Here is a 20455-nt window from a genome sequence, read left to right as displayed (position 1 = left end):
GTAAAATTCATTACAAACCAAAAACAGTATTCGATGAGAAATGATCTTGGTATTTTTCTTTTACCATCTGTACAAAAAGGAATGGAACTCTGGGTATTTTACTCTTCCTGTCTAGAACCAAGAAATACAGATGGGCCCAGATCTCAAGGGATGGGGCTACAATGAATGCCTTGCACACATTAGATGTTCAGTAAATATTTGCTGAGTGTACTAGGCAAGTTGAGCAAGGTACCTCTACTGTCCTCTCCCAAGGAGCCTTAGATTGCCTGCCATATGCCCATTTCTTTCTGAGGGTTTCTTATGTATAAATTATACTGTAGCCTAGTATAAGTCAAATCCTAACCAAAGGAAGCCAATCCATACATTCACCCTGCTCTACCACAGAGGTTGCTTTGTGCAAACGGAGTCCTACTGGGATAGCCTATAGTGGATGGACTGATTGAACCAATCAAATCCACTCCTGAGGAATGCAAACCTGGACTTATAAGGAGTCAGCAGTTGGTAGTGGGGACAGAGGTAAAAAGTGCATAGAGCAAAGCCACCAGTTAGCTGAATCCATAAACAGACATTTGAGGTAGAGAGTGAATTAGTAAGTTGGTTCTTCATTGACAGCCAGGGCAGAAATAAAGACAGACATGTTTAATGGCAAGCCTCATACCAGTGCTGTACACAAGTATCTCACTTAATCCTCACGAAAGCCCAGTGAAATAGCTGACATTGTTAGCCCCATTTTACACGTGAGGACACTGAGGGTTAGAGAATTGAATAACTTGTTAAAGATCCTGAATTTAGAAGTGGCTGATTTGGGGCTCCCACCTAGACCAACCTAGAAGCAGAGGAAGAGCAGCGGAATCAGCATACACACACACACACACACACAAACACACACACACACACCCCTGCAATTGAGGTGCAGCTACAGTCTCCAGGGCACCACAGCTGTGGCTCAAACCATTTTTCAGACCCTTTTTGCTGGGTGGCTCAGTTGTGACTTCACCATCACTGGCTGTGTATTACTGTAATAAATGCTCCATTAAGAAAGGAAACTTGAATGGTTCTTGTTCCCTAAAGCTTCACTATTCATAGTGGAGTTCAGGAACTGTCAGTTCAGCATTACCTTGATACTCATTTGAAATGCAGCATCTTGAGGCTCCTTCCCAGACCTCTTGAATCAGAATCAGATCTTTTAACGGGATCTCCATGTAATTAATGTGCACATTAAAATTTGGGATGCACGTCCTTAAAACACTGATTATCAAACTTAGCTGCGCATTGGGAGTTTAAAAAATACAGCTACCTGGATCCCACTGATTTAGTTGGTATGGGTTGTGGCCTTAACTTTTAAAAGCCCCCCCAGGTAATTCTAATGAACAGCAAAAGTTGAGAACTGCTAAAACCTCTAATCAATTTGTGAACACGTGATAAACAAGGGGCTAAGGCATGATCTGAATGAAGACTGAAATCATGAATGTCAATAGATAAGGTGAAATGCAGATTCATTCACCAAATCTCAGATGATTAGAAGCACTTGAAGCTAGATAAAGATTAAGAATAGGCTAAAATGAGTGCGATGAAATTAAATTACTATTGGTGACTACTTCTAGACTTTTTCCTTCTCCTGCCTGCTACGGAGGAACTTGCTTGCTCATAGTTTTTCTTTTCTCTGCCCCTGGATAGAGGTTCTATCTCTTGTGTGCTTAAATGGTGTGGGCTCATGAGGAAAGGGAGGAAAAGGGGAAGATATAAAGTAGTGACCAGAGTGGAGTATTAAGAAGTTCGGGGGTGGATTTGGAAGAGAATGATGTTGGTGAGTGTGGGGCTTTGAGAAAATTGGTCTCTTCAGGGATTCAACTTCTTCCTTGTTTAGTCTTGGGAGGGTGTGTGTACATGTCCAGGAATTTATCCATTTTTTTCTAGATTTTCTAGTTTATTTGCGGAGAGGTGTTTATAGTATTCTCTGATGGTAGTTTGTATTTTGGTGGGATCGGTAGTGACAACCCCTTTATCATTTTTTATTGCGTCTATTTGATTCTTCTCTCTTTTCTTCTTTATTAGTCTTGCTAACAGTCTATCAATTTTGTTGATCTTTTCAAAAAACCAGCTCCTGGATTCATTGATTTTTTGAAGGGTTTTTTTTTGTCTCTGTCTCCTTCAGTTCTGCTCTGATCTTAGTTATTTATTGCCTTCTGCTAGCTTTTGAATGTGTTTGCTCTTGCTTCTCTAGTTCTTTTAATCATGAAGAGAGTTTTTAAAAATACATAACAAGGATGGGAATATTACGGATTAGAGTCTCATTAGCGTCGTCAAGAGATGCAAGAAAAGCATTGAATTTCTTTTTAAAAATTATAAAATATACACAATATAAAATTTCTCATTTTATGCCTTTTTAAAGTATACATTTCAATGGTGTTAAGTACATTCACATTGTTGTGCAACAATCACAACTATTCATCTCTAGAACATTTTCATCTTCCCAAACTGCAACTCTACCTATTAAACATTAACTTCCTATTCCCCCTCCTCCTAGCCCCTGTAACCATTATTTTACTTTCTGTCTGTATGAATTTGATTATTCTAGGTACCTCATATGAGTGGACACAGACAATATTTTTGTCCTTTTGTGTTTGGCCTATTTAACTTCACACATGAATTTCTTTGAGACTTATTCTCCCCTCAGACTGTCCTTTTTAAAATATGACCTATTTGGGGACTGAACAATGTGTATCTTGGCTTTGTTAGGGTTGCGTTCGTGTAGTGCTGCTTTTCTTGATGGGAATGGAACTTAGGAGATGATTATCCTAGGAGACAGGCCAGCCTGAACATAAAAATAGGCTTAGAAAAAGTTGAGATAAGGCCATTATCCTTAGCAAACTAATGCAGGAACAGAAAATCAAATACTGCATGTTTTCACTTATAAGTGGGAGCTAAGTGGTGAGAACTCATGGACACAAAGAGGAGAACAACAGACACAGGAGCCTATCGAAGCATGAAGGGTGGGAGGAGGGAGAGGATCAGGAAAAATAACTAATGGGAACTAGGCTCAATACCTGAGTGATGAAATAATCTTTACAACAAACCCTCATAACACAAATTTACCTGTATAACAAACCTGCACATGTACCCCTGAACTTAAAATCAAAGTTAAAAAAGAAAGAAAAGTTAAGATAACTCACTGATGACGAAGCACACAGACTCTTAGAGGAAGGTGGATGTCTGAGGCTGACAGCCTATGAGGCTGGTTATAATTACTCTATGTCATTTCCTAATAAAGGCAATATGTAGTTTTGTTTGAGAGTGGGCTATATGCTCTTTTCCTTACTCTGAGTTTCAGTTTCTTCTAAAACTAAAATATTATTTTAACAACATTGCTCCATCTTTTTGACTATGGAGAGGTTGGTTCGTTTTTGGTAATTAACAGACGAGTTAATGTGGCTGAGACAAGATTTTTTTTAAAAAAGGAAATCTGCTTTAAATCTCATGGGTAAGCCTTAAAACAAATCAGTCATTTCTGAATTGACTACTTATGCTTCATTCCACAAGTACTGAAGAACAGGAATTAGACATTGTCATTTTCTTTCATAGTGTTTTGGGACATTTATGATCAACCTGTGAGATCTTTCAGGAAACACTCCAAATCAATTGTCATGTACTCATTGTCTGACTTTGGATAGGTTATTTAATATGTTGACTTTTAATATTTTTTTCATTTTGGAAGAATGAATGGTAATGCCTATTGAAGAAGATTGTGAATAAAATTCAAGGGAGGTAGCATCTACATAGAAGGCCCTCAATACAGTTGTCATTGTCTGTGTTGATTGTGTACAATGATGATATATCCTTTGCAGTTATCAACATCTTTGGTAAAATTTTAAATTCAAAGGAAACAAAGTTCATAGGTATTGTTATACCAGATTTCTATTCAGATTAGTAGCACATTACTGTCTTAGGTTGGGTTCACTAGATGCAGAGCCTGAGGACTTGGCTGCTCTTCAAGAAAAACCTATAAGGTAGTAAGAGAAATAGGATCGGGAAGAGGAAGGAGCCAAGAAAGAATGTTGTTTCAGATAAAGTCTAGACTTATAGCTTGATGCTGAGGGCAAGGGTGGGGTCCCTAGGCAGGGGGAGTTGTGGAATATAAATCCTACCACAGGGTCATCTGAGGCAGCAATTCAGGCTTTCCTTCTATATGAAACCATTTTAGGACACTAAAAAATTTGTGGAAAGTTTGTGGAAGCATCAAAAATAGCAATTTGCTGTGATAAATGTGCCCTATAACTTTCAAATGGCTATGCAATAGATTCCCTGTAGCTACCTCTTAGTGATGATTCAACCAAAATAGCCCCACAATAAATAACAAAACATTTCCTTGTTCATGAATTTAATTACTATTTCTTAACATCTGTTAGGTGCTCAGAACTGTCCTAGGCACTAAAATCATGGCAAAACAATAAAAAGTACCAGTGGATATTTTTTAAGTACTTAAAAAATAACCAATTGAAAACAAAATAGAAACCACATTTTCTAGAGGCTTTTCTATCAAAAGAAACTAAGCTGCTAAATAAAATCTGGTGTTTAAACTATATTTTTTAAAAGAGATGGGGTGAGGGCTTGTTTAGATTTGTTCTTTACATAACTAGTTGTAACTTGAGAAGTAAAATCTGCTTCAAGCTATTGTTGATTGGACATAAAAGCAGGGAAAGTTTGCAGTAGCTGAGGTGGGGCTTTGGAAATGGGTAAATTGTAAATATACCCTTTGAAATTAATCTAAAAATAAGTGGCATCTGAACATAAATATGTGTAACTCTAATATCTGTTGAACAACAGATGCTTTTAGACACAATAATAAGGGATTCTTGCAGGGGAATGCAAATAACTAACGTTTCTTATTTCAGCTCCTCAAGTTCTTGTCCTTGAGTGTATTTAAAGAGATCACCTAGAGACACATGGAAACAAAAAAAGAAGAAAAAACCCATAAACTTCCACTAACCATCTTATTATTATACTAAGCCCATATTTGGAGATAATAATTGGCATATTCCATAGGGGCAGCCTGGGAAATGTGTGTCTGTCATGGTTCTTTGTTCATAAGCAGCAGAAATGAACTTTGGATAACTTAAGCAGAGGAAGAGCTTATTGGAAGGATATATGATAGTTCTTAGAATAAAAGAGAAAGCTTAGTCATCTGACTTGGAAAGGACAGAAACCATGACAGAGAAGTCCTAGATCTAGGAAACAAAAATGAATGGTGGTCTGTCATTAGAACGTCTCTACTAGAATGAATCTGCTTTTGGCATTTTTTTAGTCTCCACATTATACTTAAGATCTAAATGTTTGGCAGAAAGTTGTGTCATTGGCCTGGCAAGAAGAAAGCTGGGCACATTCATTCATTCATTCATTCATTCATTCATTCAACTAATATATCTATTGATCTCTACTACATATGCCAGGTACCTGATATACACAACTTGAGTGACAGCCCCAGCATAATGCATTCAGTAGAGAAAGGATTATTTCTCCACCATAAAATCAAAGTGCTGATAGAAAAATGGGAATGGTTGCTGGGTGTTCAGGATAGCCAGATACCCTTGCAAGACCGTTTCCCTTAGATCCACAGACATTTGTATGCTTGTTGTTTTTTTAAGAAACATTAACTTCTCTGCTTTTACTTTTTCTTGCCTTTGGGGACAAATTTCCAAATATCCCAAATCACTGGGCTGGAGAGCCTAGCTGTGAATGTTCACCTGGCGTCACCAGTCCCTCATCCACGTTGGCTTCCTCCTGCATCCCAGGCAGAAGGGTAATCCCAAGGGCCTGATGAGTGTTAACTCACTTTTCTTTGTCTCTGCCAAGCTGAATTATGGATTCTGCTTTTCCCAACCCTTTATTTTCTTCATAACCATTCCCAGTTTCTGTCCCGTATTCCTCACATGCATGTTTATCTCGGGGTTCCATGTGAGTGTACAATTCTAATAGTGTCCTAATATTATAGATTTAAATTCCTATTTTCATCTATCTGATGAAAAGGCCAGCTGACAAGAATGTTGTGTTGCCATGTGTCCCTTAAAGGATTGTAGTCTTAGACTTAATACTAGTTCAAACAGAAAGGTATCTTAACTTGGAAGTAAATATAGGGAAATGACTATATTACTTAAGTAAACACAACTCAGTAAGAGCTAAGGTAGAAAAAAAATTTCTTTTTGTTGTTGCCTCATAAATCACACTAATAGTCTTTGATATCAGAGCTCTACCTAAATTTACCTTATTTGTTCATTCATTCATTTTTGTTTATTTACCAAGCAATTATTAGCCACCTGCACACATTTGCCATGTACTATTCTTTCCTTGAATGGAGTTTGGCTTTAAAATGAACAGAAAAAAGAGGGTAAGATGAAGGTTTCAGTGAGATTAGCATAAGCTAGTCAGAGGGGACCAGAAAGGAATTTGTATTGCAGTTTCTATGAGAGCTTTACTCTTTGGCCCATATCATTGACTTAGTCTAAACTTCCAGGTCCTGAAGCAAAACTTAAAACAGCACTTAATTCCAGTTGCAGAAACACCACCTTGCGCCAGCTTTCCCACCTCCAGGTTCCCTGGGCAAAGAAGGAGCTTTGTGGGCAGAAGTTCAAGCACTCCTGAAGAGTGTGGCCACTCGGAGCTTGGCAGGAATAAAGGTGGGGTGGTTGTGTGCTAGAAGCAGCAGAATTAATCCTTCAATTGCTTTTTTTATCTAATCTACTGTTTGTATTTCAATTCTGTCCATTGATCTAATAATATTCTTTAGAAGAATTTTTTCTCTTCCTCAACCAGACCAAGTCTAGGATCTACTATTGCATTTGGTTATCATGTCTCTTTAGCCTCTTTTAGTCTGGAACATTGTCCCCGCCTTTGTCTTTTATCACATTGACATTTTTAATGAATACAGTCCTCATCATTACCCCTCCCCCACCACTGTTTTTAATAAAACATAACTTAGTTTTGGTGTATCTTACGTTTCCTTGTGATTAGATTGAAGTTATGCATTCTAGGCCAGAGAACTGCATAGGTGATGTGTCCTTCTCAGGGTATCATGTTTGTTCTTCACTGGTAATGTTAATTTCAATGACTTAGTCGAGATATTGTCAAAATTCTCAATTTTATAAGACTGGGGCTTTTATCACCGCCCCCCTACTCTGCCCCTGACTCCCCACTCATGGAACCAATAAGCAGTCTGTGAGGTGGCACTTTAAAATGATGCAAATATCCTGGTTCTCATCAAAATTTCCTGGTAGGTGTAGCATTCATTCATGAGTCTTGTCTGACCCAATCTTTACTATCATGGTTGTGAAGTAATGGTCTTTCTGCGCCGGCACTCTTTCACGTTCACGAGACAGCTGTTACATTTCACTGCAACCCAGGGTTTCCCTCACTTATTTACTATTTACTATCTATTATTGGTATGGACTTGTGAATTCCTATTTTTTCAATGCTTTATAATTCCTTGCTATACTTATTTCTTTTAGTGCTCAAATTTATGTATTCTCATTTATGTAAAATACCAGGCAAATGCAGCTTTATGCAGCATACTCATATCCAGTCAGATTGCAGCCCCTAAGTCTCTCCTACGTAGAAATTCTGGAGTCATCACTGTGTGTATGTGGCACATATAAGACATACTTAGATATGCATAGATTCTCAGAAAACTGATAACAGGGGCTATCTTGAGAGAAGGAGATTAGAAGACAGAGATTGGAGGTTGGAGAAAAATTTAATATTCACTATTGTAATATTTGAATTTTTTAAAGTATATGTAATAAATCATTAAAAATAAAAGCCTTTTTTTTTTTTTTTTTTTTTTTGCCGAGCCAGTATCAGCGAAGCCAGACTAATTTGGAACACATTTTATTTTCTCAATCATTAAACTTCTAAGTTCCATTTTAAAACTTTGTAGGTAGACAATCTCCACTATCTAAATAGTGTTACTTGGTGGTCAACTTTAATTTGGGCCTGTGTTTCAAGGCAGGCCTCTGATACTAGGGCTGCAAATTCTGACTACTGACTCTGAGTTTTCAAATTCAGAAAGTGATTTCCAGTGCCAGTGTTAACATGGTGTAATTGCTGTCCAATGCAGTACTGCTTCAGCCCTAAGCTCCATTCTATTAAGTTTTGCAAGCTGGGAGATGGGAGACTGTATGTGAGGTTATTAGATTGAGTGCTCATTTCAGCTGTTTTCTCATTTAGCTCCACTTGTCTAGGTTCGCAACGATGGCTGATTGGGCCCATGGTGGTGCTTTGGAATCTAAATTAATTGCTGAGATGCCTGCCATTAAGTAGCTGTCCTACCCATATTTTGGATTATTATGAAAATTCTGTATAAATCCACACACAATAGATCTTATAATTTCTCTGCATTTAAAACATATGCTGTCACTGTTGTAAGAAATTTCTGTGAACCTTGCAAAGCTGTAGATGCCCTGGCTTAGCACAGAGCAGTTTATAACATACAACCCAGATGCAAGCTCCATTGGCCTACTCACAAGCAGCCTCGTGTAATTATTCCTCCATTAAGCCTATATGCAGACCACACTGAGCTCAACCATAGTCTTTCTTTGGAAAAAAAAAAAAAAGGTGGCTTTATTATAAACATGAGGAAGCTGGATATTTTTGAGAGGGTTTTGCATTTTGAAGCCTTGTGGTTTTCTTCATCTCTTCAATAATCATTAACATGCTCAATAGTTAACCTTCCAGAAATGTGAAACTTTATATCTGAACTTTGCAGCATCTGTCTTGCAATGCAGACTGAATTTGCTGAGGCTGTTTTTATAATCACTGGTGGTAAAATCAGGAAGATGCAAAATGAGCATGTACTCAAGTGCAGTTCATCCAACATTCTAGACCTTAAATTAGAGTGATGAGCATAAACACTGCAAACAGAGTTTTTTTTTTTTTTAACTAAATTGCAATTATATTTTAAATTACCTACAATTACCAGAAACCATCTCAAAGCTAGAAATTAACTTCTTAGGCACTGGTCCCAGCAGATCAGCTGTTAAATGGACCATCCTGGGTAGCTGACTTCCCACTCTCGTTTCCCTCTGCACACAGCCTTGCACAAGCCAGGCAAGGTGGAACAGCAGGGCGGAGCCTGCGGTTCAGGGTCACGTGATAGGCGTTGGCCCTTGGAATGGTACAACCATATTTTTACAACTTCCCAAATTACAGTTTCATTCAGGTTCATGACATTTTCATGAAATACTGTGCTAGCTTTCTTTTTGAGAGTAAGTGACGATTTTATTTTAGATTTTAATTGAACTATTTTTATGCAGCGGGTTTTGTCATCTGGTATTTAGGGCATGGAATTGGGTCCAGGAACCACTAGGACTATTCCTAGCTAGTCACTGTGTGATCTTGTTAAGGGATCTTCTGGGCTTTGGAGTCCCTGTCAGAATGATAAAGGCTGAGCCGTTGGGAAAGAACTGGACGACCTCCCTCGGAGCACCAGCTAGGGGTTGGAGGTTGGCTAGGCTCAGGGCTAGGTTCAGCCTCATCCCACAGTCAGACCCCTCTCTGGTCTTTGTTGCCACTTTCCCTTTCTCTGAACGGATGAGGAACTTGGGACAGCCTTTCCTTACACTGCCTGGCTGGTACATAACTCAGCATATGGTTGACTTGAAGTCAACACTGTAGGGTACTTTGAAATGTAGAAATTTATACTTAGTGCATTTGGGAATGGATTAACTAGTTTAAATCTCACGGCTTCTTGTTCCTCAAGGAACTTATAACAAGCCTCTCTTCCTTCATCCAGTCTCTTGTCTTGAATCTACAGCCCTAACTGTCTCCAAAGTGGTTTTGCTAAAATGCAAAGCAATGCCAATTTTCTTCTTAAAATCCTTCAACATTTCCCCATTGCTAAGGGCCATTCTGACTTGATTCCTGCTAACCCCTCTGCTTCACACTCCACACTTCTGCAGCACTAAATTATTCCTATTTCTTTCCAATACACTACTCTTTTGTTCATGTGAGACATCTTGTTTCATGCTGTCTTTCTTTCTGGCCTGTTCCCCTTGTTACTTCTGCACTTGGCTAAATCACAAACAGTATTGATGCCTCTGTTTAAACCACACTCTCGAAAAAGCCTCTATAGAAGCCCCTATGTTATGGAAGATACTCCATTTTAATTTACCCATTTAATAAAGTTTATTGAGTGCCTTTACTATGCACTCAATGTGTTAATCAATAGGTGTCATTTTGTTCGCATTAATCTTTCTGCTTATCTCTAGCTATGGAGAAAAGGAGGAGGGGTCCAAAGAAGAAGAATTTGATTTCTGGGTGCCTATGAGAGGGGTCGCCACATGGGTGATGCTCTTTAGGGCTTGTTTGGAAGACCCATAAATTTTTAAGATCTGGAGAAAGGTGGAGCAGAATGAACATGCCTCTCAGCCATGAACTCATAAAGTTGAAAGATACAATTCAAGCCCACAGTAAAAGACAGGTTTGTGTATTCTTTTGGACTCCATGTATGTATTGGACTAACAGAAAGTTTGGTTAATAATAGACTATATCACCCCTCCTTATACTATTAAGGATGTGATACTAAAGTTATATTAAAACAGCTATTATAACTAGGAGATAAACTATGAAGAAGATTCATTTGATTACGCTGTGCTCTACAAATCATTTCAATGATTTGATTAAATAATGTTTATTTAACCAAACTTCTGGGAGATTTCTGAGGGACAGATAGATAGGTGTAGAATTAAAAGGTGACAAAAGGTGGGCTAAAGTGTCTGCAATCACATTGTATCAACAGGAATTCCTTTGGCATCAATAGAAAGCCTAACTAAGAGACTTAAACTATTCTACTTACAAGCATCCATCTGGAGGTAAGCAACTGTTTGTAGTTAAGAGCTCAAAAATACCAAGGTCAGTGTTTCTCCAATTCTTGTTGGCCTTTCTCTTGAGGTCGTGAGGTGGCTGTCACAGCTCTAGACACTAGTCTATTCCCAAGGCAGAATAAAGGGGACACAGAAGGGGTGGTGCTTGTGGCATATATCCTTTATGTCAGGAAAGAAAAACTTTGCCAGAAGCCTCTGGAGACGTCCACTTTTACCTCAATAGGGATCAGACTTTCTCACATGGACAACCCTCACTGCAAGAGAGCAGAAAAGCAAATATTTGGCTTTTCTAGCCTCTCTAATGGAGGATGCCAGAGGAGGTGGATTTGCAAATGGGAGTTGGACTAGCCAACCAATGGCATCTGCTACCATGTTGTCCAGTGCTCTCAGAAGTCATCACCCTTCACTGTCATTTATCATTGTCTTGCTCTTTGGGACTCTTTTAAAGTAAAACCTGGCAAAAATATGAAGTTGTGCATCGTTTATAAATTTCATCAATTACCACAGCAATGTGACTGCTGTCTTCAACAGGCTGTTCTGTACTTGGAGAAGAAGCATTTGCCTATGGTGTCAGGGGAAATTTTCGAATCTTGTTCTTTGGATAGATTTGAAAAAAAAGCGCAAATAAAAACATCTGTCCTTGGTTTAACTTTTCACTCTTGTTTATTCATGGGTGCTTCTAAGAGCTTTTGCAAGTAAACCTTCTAAATCTTAAACTAAGTGTGGTAGGCAAACCATCTCAAAGTTTATGGTGTACACTACTGATTGAGAAGAATAACAATCCATTAATTCTGATGAGATAACTTTATATTAAAGGGCTCATGTGGAGTAAACAAGGGGGATTCTAGCAAGTTTGAAATCTTGAAGCCACACCGTCTTCTCTTTGTGGTGGTATATCCACAGACACCTCTCTGCTTCAGAAACACGTGTGGGTAATATGCTATTGTATAGATGGCAAAGGCAGTACAAAGTAATGCTTAAGACATGAGTTATGGAGCCAGACTGTCTAGGCTCAAGTCCTACTTATGAACTGTGTGACCTAGGACAAGTTACTTAAACTGTCTGTGCCTTCAAATGTTACTATAATAATACTCAGTTATATTGAGAAAGTTTCCCAACAGAATATATGTAAAAATTGATAAATATTACTTCTTGTTATTATATAATGGGGTTGTATAATGGTAATACCCACCAGGGCAAGTGGGCACTTTGTTTCTCTCTCTTTTCCTTCCTGCTGGTATGTACCCCTTCTGGATGTGAGTGTTAAAGAAGAAGCACTCACATTTGTTAACGTTTAAATGCTCAAGAGCACAGTACTTAACTACTGTGTGTATACTCTCATGCAGTGTGCATTATTGCCATGATTTCACAGAAAGAAAAGGAAATTGAGAAGACAGGTGAAGGAACTTGTTCAAGCCACACAACTTGCTGGAGTTAGAATGAGAGCTCAGGTGTCTTAGACTTTAAGCCGGAACTTATTCCCATTATGGCATTATTGAGTTGCATTGTAAAGTTTAAATTAGCTTTTTATATGCATATGTATCTTTCTGCATATAATTTTCTCATGCTCTGGGAAAATCTGCACAACTCACAATCATTCTCTTTTTTTTTTTTTTTTTTTTTGATAACTGTTTCAGGATCCTAATAAGGAAGATTCCCAAAGGCTATGCAAAGATAATGCTTATAAAGTGTAGTTAGCACCCAGGAAATTTTACCTGCTGTATTGTTATTACATGAACCTATCTTTTCTGACAAAGTTTGAATGGAACTAGAGAAGACACTTGACCCAGGCTGGGCCAGTTGGATTCTTTCTTCAAGAATTTGGACTTTAAATACAAATTTACCTCCTTTTAGTGGCTTCATAATATTCTAAAACTTTTTGTATTTACTAAGACACTTCTTGGAGTTAGAAGCCATACTTAAGCTCTAGGGATCATATTCATTTGAATCTCTTTATATGGCATCCCATGGCTGGTATTGAAAGCTAGGGGCCTGTGAAACTTTTGATGAAGACCTTGCTTGGTTTACCTACATCGGAATATGTTACAGATAATTCAATAGAGACAGCATGCCATTGGAACCAAGTTGGTGGAAATTCAACATCAGTGAAGTACCCATCATACCACAAGGGTTGATGGAATGCTGACCTGCAGAGAGGAAAATGGAGGAGATTAAAAAGGAAAAGCAAAGCAGAGGCAAGAGGAGGAGAAGTGGAGTGAGTCCTGCTAGGAAACTTGTGGCCTTTCAGTTCTTGGTTCTGGTTACTTTTGAAATTCCTGTCCTCAGGTGTCTATGGGAAACTCTGTATTGTTATAATTATTTACCCTTATTGTATTTTGTTTTTTAGCAAACAAAACTTAAGTTGGAGTTGGTTTTTGTCACCAACAAGTAAAATGGTCTCAGGGACGGATGTTGTGGTTACTGACTTAAATAAGTGTTTTAGATTATCTGGGGATTTTATGTATCATATTCTCTCCTTTACTTCCATAGATTAGAAATTGGCCATGCCCAGTGCCATAAATTTAATTTTGGTACCCTAACACAAGCTTGAGAAAGTTTCTGCATTCCCTTGTTAATTTCTAAATCTTCATCATGGCTAAGAATGCCCAACATTGTGTCTCATCAGAAAGTGTCTAGATCCTGGGTGTGTGTATGTGCATGTATGTGTGTTGTGTGTATGTGTGTAAAATACCTGGGGTTGTACTTTATTCTTAGGGAATTCTTTTTTGCAGAAAGCTTTAAACACTTTGTCCCTCCGAATGTGCTCAGCCTTGCCTGTGCCATCGCTGAGCAGTCAGAATCACACTGCGTCTTCCAGGGCAAAGAAAAGTCCAGATAGAGAGAGAATCCATCCTGTTGTCTCTGAATCGCATCTCTGTTTGGCTTCCGTGGCCAGATATTCTGAAGTAGGTAAGCCAAGCAAGGTCTTAGAATCTTCAACAACTTTCACAAGCACTTAGTTTTAATACCAGCCATGGGATGCCATATAAAGAGATTCAAATGGATATGATCCCTAGAGCTTAAGTATGACTTCTTACTCCAAGTAGTATCTTGGTAAATACAAAAAGTTTTAGAACATTATGAAGCAACTAAAAGGAGGTAAATCTTATGCAAATATGAGTAGATCCTATACAAATATGGGAAAGAGACCAAGGCAATTAGTGAATAAAGCAAACTGCAGATTATATATAATAAAAGACATATATACTTATGGGTTTGTACCTTTCAAAAATGTAGGTATATGCTTTTATGTATAGAAAGCTTTTGAAAGAATATATGAACTTTCATTAAAGTTACCTCAGGGGAGTGAGTCTTTGAAAGAAATTTTTAAAATCTTTTATGCTGTTTTTGTTACCTGCAACTAAAATCGTTTCAGTGAAGAAAATTTGGTTGAGATGGATATTGTAGTTAATGGCTGAAATAAGTGTTTTAGATTGCCGTTGTAAAATTAAAAAAAATTCGGCTCCTCATTAAAAATGTTTAAACAATATAGAAATTTACACAGAACAAAGGAATATTTCCCCTCTCCTTATCCCTCACCCATTTCTCTCCTAGAAAAGGGACTTTTACTTTTCATGCTGTACTCCTCTGCCTGTTTTGTTTATTTGTTTGTTTTTACTATGACCGTGCATAACTTTCATATACAATAATCATAATTCACTTTTCTAGGCCATTATTAAGACCTATGGAATCAGAAAGTTTGGGGATAGAGGCTAGCCATATGTATTTTAAAATAACTGTCTGTGTGATTCTGATGTATATTCCTGTTTGAGAATCTCTGATAGCTAGGATCATTTTCTATATCTTAAATGCCAACATGACCTCAGATAAAATTTTAAATGTTTGGTCATAGAGGGGGCCACTATCTCTAAGAATCTGGGGAGCTTTACAAGCATGAATAAATTAAAATTTACAAAAGAAGGGTCGATCCCATAATATTCTGAAGACTAAGTGGTTGAATTGACTATACTAAGTAGGAACTGAATCATGATTTCACCCTAGGCAAGGACAGCAACTATATGGTTTGTATATGTCCATTTTTCACTCCAATGTCCACTGCAAATATTGCTAATCAATTTTCACACTCTTTCTTACTAAGCTTTTACATAGCTCAGAATCATTTTTATCATTACTCATCATCCCAGGTAACGGCCACCTGTCCTTGAACTGGCATTCAGATGAAATCTATTGTAGTGGCCTTCTATTTGTGATCCTTCTAGCACCCTTTCCCCACTTTTTCAGTGTACAAAACCCTGCTTTCCTATAAGTAACCCATTCCATATGGGTTTGATATGGCTGACTATTCTCCTACCTCCAGCTACAGGAATGGAAATATCACCTAAGCGGGCCTAATGAATCAGAGAACCCATCCCACAGGCCACACGGGTTGATGCAGGGGTGGATACCAGACCAATAAATTATTCCTCCCTGGAACTTTCTGCGGGAGTTCTTTGGGGGAAATACCCAAAACAAAACATGTTTATCTCTCCTAGTGTTATTAAACTTATGTAGAATTTGGGTCTTCAGCTTCCAACAGTTACTGTGGTGATATGGAAGGAACCTGTCAAAGAAGTAGGAAATGAGACAGAGCCCTGATATTGCCATTTTGATCCATGATTCAGATGTACTTGAAGCCAGATTAATCCTCTGAATCCTCTGCTCTTGAGAGCTAATAAATTCTCTTAATTTGCCTACATTTGTTTGAGTTAGGTTAAGGCAACATGCAATCAAGAATCTTCACTAATTTCTCTTCTTTCTCCTTGGGTGGGAAAATCTGTTCCTGAATTTTTTTTCTAATTCTTTGTTCTATTTGTGAGCCTTCATGTTTCTGGGTTTGGTTCCTATCATCGTAAATGGGACACTCAAAAGCCAGAAGAGATAGGGGATGATTGCTGTGTTGTTGTTATTGTCATTGTTAAGGTAAAAGCAAGAAATGCCGATTGTAAATACATCGTATTAGAATTAGAATCTTGACAGGCAGTGAGAAGAACTATTGACCAGATTATTCATAGAAACATAGAACCTTAAAGGAAGAAGAAACCTAAGCAATTTAATATTTTTATTTTTAATAAGAGGAATCTGAGACCTAGAAGGTTAATCCATTTGTCCAAGGTCACAGAAACAAGCCTGTAATCCAGGTCTCCCTGGCGTTATTTGGTGCTCTTTCACTGCATTGTGCCTCCTTTATTCATACTGGGTCTAAAGCAGCCAGACTGGGTCATAACACAACTAGATACGATGTTTAGAATTTGCTAATGTCACAGAGAGGAGGAAAATCAGTAAGTGAACAATTAAAAATCAGCATTTAAGACAACTGCACTATAATAAAGTAGCACAAGAAATTAAGTAGATCATGTTAGACATAACCTCATACTTAAATAAGTAAAAGCTTTTCTATCTGTGATTCTAAGTCCAGATTTCTCCAGTCTTCCAAATTTGTTGTCCTTACTCTTCAATATTGAGAAAAAAATATGAATGTTTTCTTCCAACTCCTGCTGTACTAAATACATACTGATAGAATAGTGATTTCTTCTTAAGTTGAAGCACTTGTAAAATTATTATACAAATAAGCTATTTGTGGGACATTTGCAAGTAAATATAGATTATTGGTGGTTCACAAAAAGTCCATATTTATGTCTTGAGATTTTTTTTTCTTAACTCCTCACATTCCTGAAGAGGTATATGACCTGTAAAGCAATGAATCATTTCATTCCAAATACATAGAATCATGGAATTTGGGGTGAGAGGGTTATTTAGAAACTGCTTAAGTCCAACATTTGTTGATGAGGAATCCAAGACCCAGGAAGATTAATTGACTGTATGTAACCTTGGACAAGGAACTCTTATGAATCCTTCCATAATGTCACCTGAAATTAATTTTTTTCTTGTAAGTATCTAAGTAAAATTAAACTGTTTGAGTACTTAAGCTAAAATATATTTTCTTGTCTTTCTACTTCCCTTCTAACTACCCTCTGAAGAGCAACAATAATTATTCCAAAAAACTTTTTTTTTTCTTATTTACAGTCTGATGTTAGAGGAATATCATAATGCATATTCTCATAAAATAACTTTGTTTCATATATGCCGAACTTTAAAAGGTTGTGTATGTGTAGCAAAGAATTTGGTCTAATAGTCTCCCCATATTGACATATACAGAATTCCAGAACAGTCTGAACACATCCTCATCATTGTGTTTCAGGTTAGTGGTGATCTGATTGATTAAATTAAGCACGCCAAACACATGAAAGGCTTGGGTGAGGGTCACCTCACGATGCAGCAAGCACCCTGAAGCACCAAACTTCAGAAGCAAAGACTAAAAGAAGACCTCCCCTTATTCCACCTTGCAGGAGAAGTCAGCTCTTTAATGGAAGGAAAACAATTAGAAAATACAGCATCTTAATCCAAGAAGAGTCAACTGGAGGAAACAGATGTCCATTATTTAATTCTGTATTTTCCACTCTTTCAGGTAGAAAAGAAAGATTTGTGGGGAACTGTAAGCCTTAGGGGTCCCAAGTTATTTATCTCCCAAGCCCCTGCTTGAGAGCAGATCTTCATCTACAGAGAGGAGAGTCCCTGACCCAAGGCTCAAGAGAGTTTCTCCCAGTAGCTTCTAAGTGCTGCAAACCTGAGTCTAGAGTTTTGGGGTTTTTAAAGGAAAGTTAAGCTGCTTTTTTATTCTTACGGAAACTTACATAAGCACTCAGCTTGTAAAACCAAAAAGGCTTTTTCTTTGGACAGTGTCAATTCATTGTTACGTTTACTCTATTTTGTAGATTTTGCTAGATATGAGGTCTACATAAATTAAATTTCACATCTTGGAATTTATTTTAATAGACAGCATAAAAGTGCAGTAATGAGTATAGAAAGGTATTCACTGTAGCATTTATAACAATAGCAAAATGTTGGCATCACCACCTGAAGAACTATGAATATGGGATTTGCTGAATAAATTTTTATATCCACACAGGAAAGAATTATGCATCCTTTTTTAAAAAGTATCCTATGGATATTTGTTGTTTTTGTAATTTTCAACTTGATGAGATGGCATAGGTAAAAACCTTCAAAATATGTGCTTTCAGAAAGCAGTTTTGCTGGGGAAGGAGTTAATCATAAAATGCTTTTTTTCTTTCTTGTTTAAATTCCTTCTGGATAAAGAGGTTCTATGCTGCAAGAAGGCCAGCTGGGATTCCCAAATAAGAGACTGTTTCTTTAATGTTTGTAAGACCTACCAACGTAAGTCACTAAATCAGGGAGGGCTCCAGCTGGACATAATTATTCTGTGTGAATGGGGACCTGGTAGACTGAATCAAGTTTAGCATCTGCCAGGGCATCTTGCTGCAGACTGTATATTGTGGGATATTTGATTCAGGACGTTGAAAATAAGAGGCATTCATTTGGAAACAAAAATGAACCTATAAGTAGGTTTACTAAGAGCTGTCTTTGCCCATATGTTGATTATTACAACATGCATAATGCAGGTGAAGTCTTCTTAAGTTAGTAGTGGTTTATAATTAATAAGCTAGTCAAATCTTGGTTATCAGGGGAGAAGTGTCACTTCAGATTCTGGGCTCTGTTTATTTTCTCTCTATACCTAACATTTGCTGTCTGTCCTTAGACTTTATCCTTCCTGAATTCCCATCTTTTTGCTGTAGAATCTCTCACATCCTTTCTGTACTTTCTTAAAGGCCCAATTATTACAGAACATGGTTTTTGCACTCTCAACTATAGAAGTTATATGCAGCTGCTGCCACCAGGATTTCACTATTCTTTTTTGACCGCTATAACTTGTGCATTACTTTACTCTGTGTGGGCATGGCAACTCTTCACTCATTTGTTTATTCATCAAATATTTATGGAGCACCTACTTTGTGCCAGGTCCTATTGTACAAAGAATAAGATTTGGTTTGTGCCCTTGGGACTTTATATTCCAGCAAGAGAAGCAGAACTTTATACTACTAATTCTAATGGAATGTAGTAAGTACAAGGATAAAGATATGCATTAAAAAATATGTGCATGGGGTGTACCTGGAACACAGAGGAGGGACCCTTAACCAGATTAGGGAAAGAGAGGCCTGAATAGCATCCTAAAGGATAAAGATAGGTAAGCTGGGAGAGAGGAGGTTCAAACAAGCATTGAACCCCAGTAAATGATATGTATTCTGACATACTTGATGGGAAGAAGTGTACTGATATCTGCAACTGTGAAATGCATTAAGAAATAAGATGCATTAAAACTAAAAGTAGATGATACCATTCAGGACATAGGCACAGGCGAAGATTTCATGATGCCAAAAGCAATTGCAACAAAAGCAAAAATTGACAAATGAGATCTAATTAAACTAAAGAGCTTCTGCACAGCAAAAGAAACTATCAACAAAGTAAACAGACAACCTAAAGAATGGGAGAAAAATTTTGCAAACTGTGCATCTGACAAAGGTCTGTTATCCAGCATCTATTAGGAACTTAAACTATTTACAAGAAAAAAAACAACCCCATTAAAAAGTGGGCAAAGGACATGAATAGACACTTCTCAAAAGAAGACATACATGCAGCCCACAATCATGCAAAAAAAGCTCAACATCAGTGATCATTAGAGAAATGCAAATCAAAACCACAATGAGATACCATCTCACACCAGTCAGAATGGCTATTAGCCAGGCATGGTGGTGGGCAGTTGTAATCCCAGCTACTTGAAAGGCTGAGACAAGAGAATCGCTTGAACCTGGGAGGCGGAGGCTGCAGTGAGCCGAGACCGGGCCATTGCACTCCAGCCTGGGCAACAAGAGTGAAACTCTGTCTCAAAAAAAAAAAAAAAAGAAGGTCAAAAAATAATAGATGCTGATGAGGTTATGGAGAAAAAGCAACGCTTTTACACGTTGGTGGGAGTGTAGATTAGTTCAACCATTGTGGAAGACAGTGTGGCAAGTCCTCAAAGATCTAAAAACAGAACTACCATTTGACCCAGGAATCCCTTTGCTGGGTATATACCCAAAGGAATATAAATTGTCTATGATAAACACACATGCATGGATGTGTTCATTGCAGCACTATTCACAATAGCAAAGATATGCAATCGACCCAAATGGCCATCAACGATAGACTGGATAAAGAAAATGTAGTACATATACACTGTGAAATTCTATGCAGCCATAGAAAAGAACGAGATCATGTCCTTTGCAGGGACATCATGGACAGGGCTGGAGGCCATTATTCTTAGCAAACTAATGCTGGAACAGAAAACCAAATACTGCTTGTGCTTACTTGTTAGTGGGAGCTAAGTGATGAGAACACATGAATACATAGAGGGGAACAACACACACTGGAGCCTATTGGAGGGTGGTGGGTGGAAAGAGGGAGAGAAGCAGGAAAAATAACTAATGGATACTAGGCTTAATACCTAGGTGATGAAATAATCTGTACAACCAACCCCCATGAAACAGGTTTACCTGTGTAACAAACCTCCACATCCTGCACCTGTACCTCTGCATTTAAAATAAAAGTTAAAAAAAAGAAATAAGATGGGTTGATGGATAGAAAACAATTTTTAATGAAAACATGTGATAAAGTGTTTATAATAAATCCTA

The 20455-nt window shown here is 37.7% G+C and overlaps 1 long non-coding RNA gene across 2 annotated transcripts in view; it reads left to right on the top strand.

Annotated features, from left to right (window-relative positions):
* LOC129049905 (uncharacterized) overlaps positions 1-17838 on the top strand; it is a 147827-nt gene extending 129989 nt beyond the window's left edge. The window contains exon 6 of one of the 2 annotated variants that reach the window (XR_008513294.2): positions 17071-17838. This is a non-coding gene — a long non-coding RNA (uncharacterized LOC129049905). Of the gene's footprint in view, positions 1-10256; positions 10451-17070 lie in introns of those variants that run through there. The other variant, XR_008513292.2, reaches the window with a different exon arrangement.
* The last annotated feature ends 2617 nt before the right edge of the window (positions 17839-20455 follow it).

This window comes from Pongo abelii, chromosome 15 (genome assembly GCF_028885655.2).
Source record: "Pongo abelii isolate AG06213 chromosome 15, NHGRI_mPonAbe1-v2.0_pri, whole genome shotgun sequence".
Lineage (NCBI taxonomy): Eukaryota > Metazoa > Chordata > Mammalia > Primates > Hominidae > Pongo > Pongo abelii.
Note: the sequence above shows the minus strand (reverse complement) of the source record. Positions and strands in the feature narration are given on the sequence as shown.